We start from the raw sequence: 10,271 nt of genomic DNA, 5'->3' as shown, positions 1-10,271 counted from the left end.
CTTCAGTGTATTCATTTTTCCAAATTCTCAAACGATTTCCCTTTTTTTTCCTTCCCCCCCCTTTTTTTTTCTCTCATCTGTCAAACCATTTTCAACACCCAGACCAAAATACACCTAGGATCTAGCATCATTTATTTGATTTTTTGTGTGTGTATGTGATTTTTTAATTTTAATTTGTTTTAAATTGTAATATTTTTAAAATTTTAATTTTACCTCATTAATTCCTTTTCTCCCTTCAAAATGACAAAATGAAGGAATTCGCCCCCAAAGAGAGCACGAAGAAACGACAGCCAGAGATTTAACCAACACAGATACAAGCAGGATGTCTGAACCAGAATTTAGAATCATGATAATAAGAATACTAGCTGGAGTCAAAAATAGATTAGAATCCCTGTCTGCAGAGATAAAAGAAGTAAAAAATAGCTAGAATGAAATTAAAAATGTGATAACTAAGCTGCAATCACGGATGGATGCAGCGGCGACAAGGATGATGAGGCAGAACAGAGAATCAGCAATATAGATGACAAACTTATAGAGAATAATGAAGCAGGAAAAAAAGAGAGAGATTAAGGCAAAAGAGCACGATTTAAGAATTAGAGAAATCAGTGGCTCGTTAAAAAGGAACAACATCAGAATCATAGGGGTCCCAGAAGAGGAAGAAAGAGAAATAGAGGCAGAAGGGTTATGTGAGCAAATCATAGCGGAAAACTTTCCTAACCTGGGGAAAGACACAGACATCAAACTCCAGGAAGCACAGAGGACCCCCATTAGATTCAACAAAAACCGACCACCAACAAGGCACATGGTAGTCAAATTCACAAAATACTCAGGCAAGGAGAGAATCATGAAAGCAGCAAAGGTAAAAAAGTCCCCAACCTACAAGGGAAGACAGATCAGGTTTGCAACAGACCTATCCACAGAAACTTGGCAGGCCAGAAAGGAGTGGCAGGATATATTCAATGTGCTGAATCAGAAAAATAGGCAGCCAAGAATTCTTTATCCAGCAAGGCTGTCACTCAAAATAGAAGGAGAGATTAAAACTTTCCCAAACAGGGGCGCCTGGGTGGCGCAGTCAGTTAAGCGTCCGACTTCAGCCAGGTCACGGTCTCGCGGTCCGTGAGTTCGAGCCCCACGTCAGGCTCTGGGCTGATGGCTTGGAGCCTGGAGCCTGTTTCCGATTCTGTGTCTCCCTCTCTCTCTGCCCCTCCCCCGTTCATGCTCTGTCTCTCTCTGTCCCCAAAATAAATAAACGTTGAAAAAAAATTAAAAAAACAAAACAAAACAAAAACAAAACTTTCCCAAACAAAAATTAAAGGAGTTTGTGACCACTAAACCAGCCCTGCAAGAAATTTTAAGGGGGACTCTCTGAGGAGAGAAAAGATAATATATATATATTATATATATTTATATATATATATTTGATATATATATATATATATATATTTGATATATATATATCAAAATCAACAAAGATTAGAAAGGACCAGAGAACACCACCAGAAACTCCAACTCGACAAATATCATAATGGTAATAAATTCATATCTTTCAGTACTCACTCTAAACGTCAATGGACTCAGTGCTCCAATCAAAAGACATAGGGTAATAGAATGGATAAGAAAACAAGATCCATCTATATGCTGTTTACAAGAGACCCACTTTAGACCTAAAGGCACCTTCGGATTGAAAATAAGGGGATGGTGAAGCATCTATCATGCTAATGGTCAAAAAAGAAAGCCGGAGTAGCCATGCTTATATCAGACAATCTAGACTTTAAAAATAAATAAACATTAAAAAAAAATTTTTTTTTTAATTTTTTTTTTCAACGTTTATTTATTTTTGGGACAGAGAGAGACAGAGCATGAATGGGGGAGGGGCAGAGAGAGAGGGAGACACAGAATCGGAAACAGGCTCCAGGCTCCGAGTCATCAGCCCAGAGCCCGACGCGGGGCTCGAACTCACGGACCGCGAGATCGTGACCTGGCTGAAGTCGGACGCTTAACCGACTGCGCCACCTAGGCGCCCCTAAAAAAAAAAATTTTTAAAAACTCAAACAACCAATGTCCTCATATGAAGGACCACCTTTTTTCTTCTTTTCCTTCTCCTTCTCCTTCCTCTTCCTCCCCCTCCTTCTTTTTCTTCTTCATAATTTGTTTCAGAGTTTATTGTTTTTAGATCAGTTTTACCTTCACAGACAAATTCAGGGAAGGAGGCAGACATTTCCCCTATACCTCCTGTCCTCACATATGCACACAGTCTCCCTCACTATCAAAACACCCCCCCCCGAGTGATACATTTGTTACCGTTCATAAACTTACACTGACACATCATTATCACTCAGAGTCTATAGTTTACATTACGGTTCACTCTTGGCTGTGTACATTCTGTAGATTTGGACAAATGTCTAATGACATGTATTCATCATTATAAAGGGTATTGTGGTAATCATTTCACGAGATATGTAAATCAGAATATCATGCTGTAAACCTTAAACTTATATAGTGATATATTCAATTATTTCTCAAAAAAATGGTAAAAACACAAAACAAGTCTAAAAAGTGTAAAAATCATTGGTGTCTTCATCTCTGCCCCAACCCACCTGCCAGCAACCATTGATCTTTTTCACTGTCTCCATAGTTTTGCCTTGTCCAGAATGCCACGGAGTTGGAGTCATAAAGTATGTAGCTTTTTCAGATGGGCTTCTTTCACTTAGTAATATGCATTAAGACTTCCCCATGCCTTTTTATGGCTTGATAGGTTACTTCTTTTTAGTGTTGAATAACATTCTATGGTCTGGTGGTGCTAGTTTCTTATACTTTCACTCAGTGAAGGACATCTTGGTTACTTACAAGTTTTGGCAATTACCAAAAAAGCTGCTATGAACAAGTGCAGGTTTTGTGTGATGTAAGTGTTCAACTCCTTTGCATAAATACCAAGGGGCATGATAGCTGGATCATATGATAAGTTTGTGTGTAGTTTTATAAAAAAAAAAACTGCCCAACTGGCTTCCAAAGGGGCTGTCTCATTTTGTGTTCCTATTGGTAGGTGAATGAAAGTTCCTTTTGCTCTGTATCCTGGCCAGCATTTGGTGTTGTTACTGTTCTGGATTTTGACCATTCTAATAGGTATGTAGTAGTATCTTATTGTTTTAATTTGCATTTCCTTGATGACATAAGACCAGAAGGATCTTTTCATATGTTTACATATCATCCGTGTATCTTCTTCATTGAGGTGTCTCTTAAGGTTTTTGGCTCATTTTTCTTCTTAGTTCTTTTCTTTCAAGCTTATTTATTTATTTTGAGAAATCACAGGCACACATGGGGGAGGGGCAGATAGAGAGGGAGAGAGAGAATCCAAGCAGGCTCTGCACTGTCAGCATAGAGCCAGATGTGGGGGCTCAAACTCACACATCATGAGATCATGACCTGAGCCAAAACCAGCTGAGCCACTCAGGCACCCCTCATTTTTCAGTTGGGTTGTTTGTTTTCTTATGGTTGACTTTTAAGCATTCTTTGTATATTTTGACTAGCAGTCTTTTATCAGGCATCTTTTGAAAAATTTTGTTTAAATGTTTATTTATTTTTGAGAGAGAGAGAGAGAGAGAGAGAGAGGGAGAGAGAGAGAGAAAGCGTGAGAAGGGGAAGGGCAGGGAGGGAGACAACAGAATCCAAAGCAGTCTCCAGGCTCGGATCCATCAGTAATAGCCCGATGCAGGGCTCGATCTCACAAACCATGAGATCATGACCTGAGCCGAAGTCAGACACTTAACTGACTGAGCCACCTAGGTGCCCCCCAAAAAGATAAAATGATATTAATAATGACTTTTATGCTAATAAGTTGAAAAAGTCAGATGAAATGGAAAAAAATCCCTAGAAAATTGCATTTTGTCAAAAACTAAAAAAATGAAATAAAAAACCTGATTAATCCTATAACCATTAAAATGAATCTATAATTAAGTGACTCTCAAACACACACAGACACATATACAACAACAACAACAACAACAACAAACAGAAAACAAAACAAGAAACCACTCTAGTCCCTGGATATCTGTATCTATACCAGAAAACGTTACCAAACATTTAAGGAATAAATAACATCTACCCCAGAAAATAGAAAGGAAATAACGTTCAACAATTCTTTCTATGATGTAGTAAAACCTTGATAGCACAAATTAACAGAATGAGAACGGAAAATCACAGGCCAATCTCATCCACTACCTAAATACAAAAACTCTAGACTTAGACTTAGCTAACAGAATCCGCCAATATATAAAAAAGACAAAAATAGGATCGGGGCCGCCAGGGTGGCTCAGTCGGTTAAGTGACCAACTCTTGATTTTGGTTCAGGGAGCCCCATGGAGCCTACTTGGGATCCTCTCTCTCCCACTGTCTCTCAAAATAAATAAATAAACTTAAAAATATATATATACATATATCCATGTATGTGTGTGTATATATATATGTACCAAATTGAATTTGCTATGGGAATGCAAGATTATTTTAACATCAAAATATCAATGTGTAATTTGCTACACTGAGAGAAGAAAAAAGAAATAGATGATATTTTTACAGATGAGGAAACTGAGGTGTAGAGAAGATAGGTGACACACACAAAATGATTAGCAAAGACACAAAGACACAAAGCTGAAATCCTTAACCAGCCCATTGTTTAATATGAACCACAGTGGAAGGTTTTCTCTAAATCTGCATAAATGGAAACTCACAAACCATAATAAAACCTTGTTTTATCTGCCGGTTCTAAATTTGATTGTTTGCCCCAAATGTATCATTTATGGAAGCTCAAATTACATTCTACAGTTGCATCTGAAGGAGCACTGTGAGCAATAGTTTATGTAGTGCTTTGTAAACTTAGGATGAGGCAAGTTTATTGTAAAAGCGAACCATAACAAGCGAAAATAGAAAGTGACAGTAAACTGATACTGCCCTCAAATTGAGAATCTCATTTAAGCTGACAAAAATAAGTGAATTTGAAGTTATGACTATCACTCCAGATCTGACTCATTCAGGGTTTTTAAGGATCTGAAAATAGCCCATAATCATCAGCATCACATTATGTGTTATTGTATCTAGGCAAATTAGAATTCTTTCCATGAAAATGAGCTAGATCCACCTTTATTCCCTTTCTAAACAGAAAGGATATTTTCACAGAATTTTTAAAAATTAAATTTCCACTTTTGATGCATATAAACATAACTCAAAAAAAAAGGAAGTACACTTAATCGATATGTTTTGGGGAGGTGTGTCACAAATCACTAGATTTCTTCCGAGATTGACAAAGAATTTGGCAACGTGCTATACTTTGTGTGCTCACAATAACGTGGGTTATTACAGTCCAATTAGCTACTATTCACCTCACCTCAAACCTACCTTTCAGAGAGCTGAAAATTAAGATTGAATTTATAAGTGTTTTTGTATTCTTAAATTCCTTTTCTCCATTCATCTTTTTCCGGATGCACTGTAATTCATCAGCACCTTCATTTTTGCACAGGCTTTTCATTTGTGGCTTAGTTCATAGGAAATAATTTGTGGTTGCTAGGAAAGCTCGTAATTGCTGCATAAGGCAATCATAGATCTGAACATGGATTATTTGAAGATTTCCATACTTACGATGTTGGGTAATATTTATTCATTCAAGTTAGACTCCACATAATGTTGTTGAATATTTTATTTGGGGTAATTGTAAGAATGAACGGAAATGCTAATTGCTCAACTTCTACTTTCTCATAATTATGCTAGTACCTCAGAGAACTTTAGTAGAATGATTAAGAAATAATATATGAACAGTACTTCCACTCCTTAGTATATGCCCAGGAGATATGAATGCATGAATCCACAAAAAGAATTAAGAATTTTCAAAGCTGTTTTATTTGTAATAGCCCCAAACTGGAAATAACCCAAATATCTGTTAGTTGGAGAAGGAATAGACACATTGTAGTGTATTTGTATGATTAAATATCAAATAGGAATTAAAAATAGAACAACTTTCTAATCCACACAATAATGTGACTTTATCTCAAAAACACAGCAGTGAGTAAAAGAAACCAGATAGAAAGGAGAACACACTGTGTGATTCTATTTATATGAAGTTCAAGAGCTGGTAAAGCTAATAAATGATGACAGAAGTAAAAATATCATTTACCTCTAGAAAGGGAGTGGTTATCAACAAAGAAGAGGTACAGATAAACTTTCTAGGTTGCTGGAAATGTCTAGCTTGTTCTGGGTGGTCATTACACATAGGTATAAAAATGTAAAAATTAATCAAATTAAATGCTTAGGATTTGCCTATTTTACTGTAAATAAATTACACTTGAATTTAAAAATTATTGCTCTCAACTTCTTTTTTAACATAGCCTTTTGTTATGGAGCTATATCCATAACATATATCCATGTTGATGTACCTAGGCCTATTTTATTATTTAACTGTATCTATTTAAAGAAAAAAAATATCCTTTGGTGGAGTTTGGTTTGGCTGATGGGTATACTGGGATAACAGTAACTACCACAACAAATAAACTTGCACATTTCAATGACTTAACATGCCAGAAGTTGATTGCTCAGTTACTGTAACATTTGAAAATGAGTGTTCTCATTCTTTTCCATATGGTGATCAAGGGACTCAGACTCCTTCTAGCTTGTGGCTTACTAGTCCCTGCCCAGAGGCCTCAGAATCTTCTACCTCCAGCTGGGAAACAAAGAGAACGTAGTTAGGTAATTTTTAAAGTTTCAAGCTAGTGACATACTTGTTTTACTCAGGCCTTTTCTGGTCCTCCCAGTGAATAGCAGTTTCTTAAGGAGTTAGGGACATGTCCCATGACTCCCAGACATGCTCATATTTTCCATCTCCTTGTGACTACCCCATGACTCCCTCTCCTACATAATGGTAGCCTGATGGGCTGGTTAAGAGCACAGCCTCTGCCATCAATGCCTGGGCCTGAGCTTGAGCAAATTATTTGATCTTCCTATGTTTTAGTTTCCCCATCTGGTCATAGAGTTCTTACAGGATTTCTTAAAATTGTGCAGTATTTAGGACAATGCCTAGAAATAATACATGTGTAATAAATATTAGCTATAGTACATACTTCTTGCCATAAGCAGCCATACCAGAACATCTATTGCATCTCCAATATGCCCAAGGCTTCTACCATGACAAAGAATAATAGTGGATTTTCACCAGACCAGCTTCATGGGCATGCAATCTGTGCAGTTGTACAGGGTTCCACGCTCAGAAGGGCCCCCTGCTTTCAGCCTGGCACTTAGTTTAATGCTCTTTCACCATCTTGAAATTCTTGCTGATTTTATCCTTGAACTTGTGTTTTGTAAGTGACATTTGATGGGATGATAGTTCATGTCCATGAACAGAGGAGAACCACACAATATATATGTCCATTGCTGTTCTTTGTTGCTCCACTTACTGTTGGGGGAGATCACTGAGAGGATGCGACCACCTGTTGATCTATGAGCTGGACCCAGGCAATTAGAGTCTCCTCACCCTCTCCCTTATCCTTGGAATATGGGTTCCACTTGCCTTCCCTGTTCCCAGAAGCTACCCCAAGGACACATCCTTGAGAGAGGGGTTGGTGTTGAGACCTTCTGGACGGTATAGGTGACTGAATAGCATCAAGGCCTCTATATAAACATTTAAGATTTGGCAGGTGGGTGTGGAGACTAGTTATCTTGCAGCTGCCCAAGACCAGTCTTACATGTGAGTTCCCTTGCTCATTAATCTACCACCTACCAACCTGGAATGGCCTGACTCTTTCTTTGGTCTCTCTCTGGGGACCAGTTTCAGATTACACTTGGGATTCAGATTCAGATTCACATGGATCTTGTGAACCAACACTTATACATAACATACTTGATGCCCCATGAGCACAGAAGTCCAACAGCCCCGCAATGTGTGAGAGGTCAGCAAAACTCAAATGGAGTATAAGATAAGCATGTTACATCTATGACTAAGTGGGAGCACTGACAACCCCAAGAGGCCATGCATTCCATTCCACTCCATCTCACTCCATTCTATTCCATTCCATTCTTGCTTTGAATGTAGAAAGAAAGTAACAACCAAGAAACTTTATCATGTCCTTTCTTACTCATTTTACATCACTGTATTATCTAACCATTTACTCTGAAAATGATGACACGGAAGGAAAGGGCAACCCATAGTTCCTTTTCCTTTGAGGTCTTCCTTTTCCTTACTCAACGGTATGTAAGTCTAAGATAGAATGTTGGCAGAATGGGCACATATCAAGAAGCAAAATAAAAACAGTTGAGCTAGTTTGTGCTGTGTTTCCACTGTTCTGATAAGAACAAAACACATATGCATATACAAACTACAAAATACATGAACTAGCTACAAAATACAAATTGTGTAATTCGGTTGATTTCACATATGAGTTAAATGCTCTTACATTTGCATTTAAAACTACCATGGCATAATATAAAGATGAACAGTGAAATTTGTGCTAATAATTTAAAAGGCTTATTTTCTTTACTTAGAATGATGTTAAATAGCAAATAAAAAATACCATGACAATTCCAAGAAGAGAATGTGGAAGAAAGGAGATAGCTTTATATTTTCTACCTGTAATGGTGCTTTTTTTCCCTGCTTTTTGAATAAAGGGCCCCGCATTTTCATTTTGTACTAAGCCTTGCAAATATTGTAGCAGCTGTGTCTTTCCCTCTCTATGACTTCTCCCACAAGCTCCACTTGGTCATCTTCCGCGGGAAGTGCTATCTCACCACCGACACCACCATCACCAATTCCTGGGCTACCACAGCCTCCTCACCAGCAATCACCTAGAAAGTTACATTTATATATTTCTCATTGCACTCTTAAAGTAGAGTTAATTTTGAACATGTCATCTCCCCCAATAGTCTGTCTTTCCTGAAGGGCAGGGACAGGCTTGGCATTCTTACCTGTCTAGCCATGGACCAGAATCAATGCGGCCTCATAGGCAAAATAAATTCCAGGAACTAACAATAAACAGAATGAGAATCTCCAGGGCTGGGTCATTTGGCTGTACAACCACCTTGAGAAGGAGTTTTTGAATGAAAGAAAGAACATTAGTGGTCCTAGTCCCTGGAATAGCACTTCCTCTGGTTCCAATACGCCCAGAGTAGTAAAAAATCTAGTCCATCCTTGATGGACTGGTTCAACTTCATCCAGTGACATCTCCCTTGATTTTTTCCCCTTCTCTCACAACTCCCTGCCATGTCTAACTCCCTGACCTAAAGTTCCTTACCATATATTAATTATCTTTGACCCTGAGCAAGTCTATTTGAATTTTACTTTTCTGATTAGACTTTGGTATTATTGAAGGCACAGAAGGATGAGGGCTTGGGTGAGGCATGTGAGGCACTTTCCTTGAGTGCAAAATTTAAGGGGCATCAAAAACGGTAATAAAGAGAAACTATGTTTTAATGTAATATTTTTAAGATAAAAATTAATGTAACAATCATCCATGATGAACAATACATCAATACTTTAAATAAAGACAGGCTCAGACCCTGTATTTGCACCACTGGCCTCAGTGGCTTCAGTGTAATCCCAGTTCTGTTGACTTTACACTTCATTTATCTTCTTACCCCAGCGGTGGATGAATGAATGAATGAATGAATGAATGAATGAATGAATACATGAATGAATGGCTTCCTTGAACCAAGGCAGCAACTTGAAATTTGTCGATCCTGGTAATGAGGTTGTCTATCAGTGGCATGTGAGCATGGGTTGTGAAAACAGGTTTGATGTGCACCCTCAAATCAGCTAGACTGGAACAGGGGCCATATGGTCTAAAGTTTGAATATTATTTTTGCCTTCAGTCAGGTCCCCATAAAACTATTGCTCCAATGGCCCCTTTGTGAAACATAAGAGCAATCCTTGTTTGCCATCATGGAGTCGGCCCTCAGAGGGCCAATTCATGGAATCCTTCATAATTCATGTTGTTTCAATAACGTTGCACTAAAATTGCCTTCTCCCATTGTCATATAACATTGTTACAATCATAGTCTCATGAGTTGTTTGAATAATGCCATGTTATTTATTTAATGTTGTAATTTACTTTTTATTTCAAAAGTTTCCAGGCAAAATGAGATCAGAAAAGCAAAGCCATTTGAACAAAGGGGAGCAACAGTGTTTGTTATACTTCATTCTCCGTGTGATGTTTTCCTTCTTAAGATGGAATCTAGCTCCAAGTTATACTCAGGAAGAGGAAAAAAAATTCAAAGTCCCATTAGGCTTCAGGGCCTATTAT

Source organism: Prionailurus bengalensis, chromosome C2 (genome assembly GCF_016509475.1).
Source record: "Prionailurus bengalensis isolate Pbe53 chromosome C2, Fcat_Pben_1.1_paternal_pri, whole genome shotgun sequence".
Taxonomy (NCBI): domain Eukaryota; kingdom Metazoa; phylum Chordata; class Mammalia; order Carnivora; family Felidae; genus Prionailurus; species Prionailurus bengalensis.
This window is presented reverse-complemented; position numbering follows the sequence as displayed.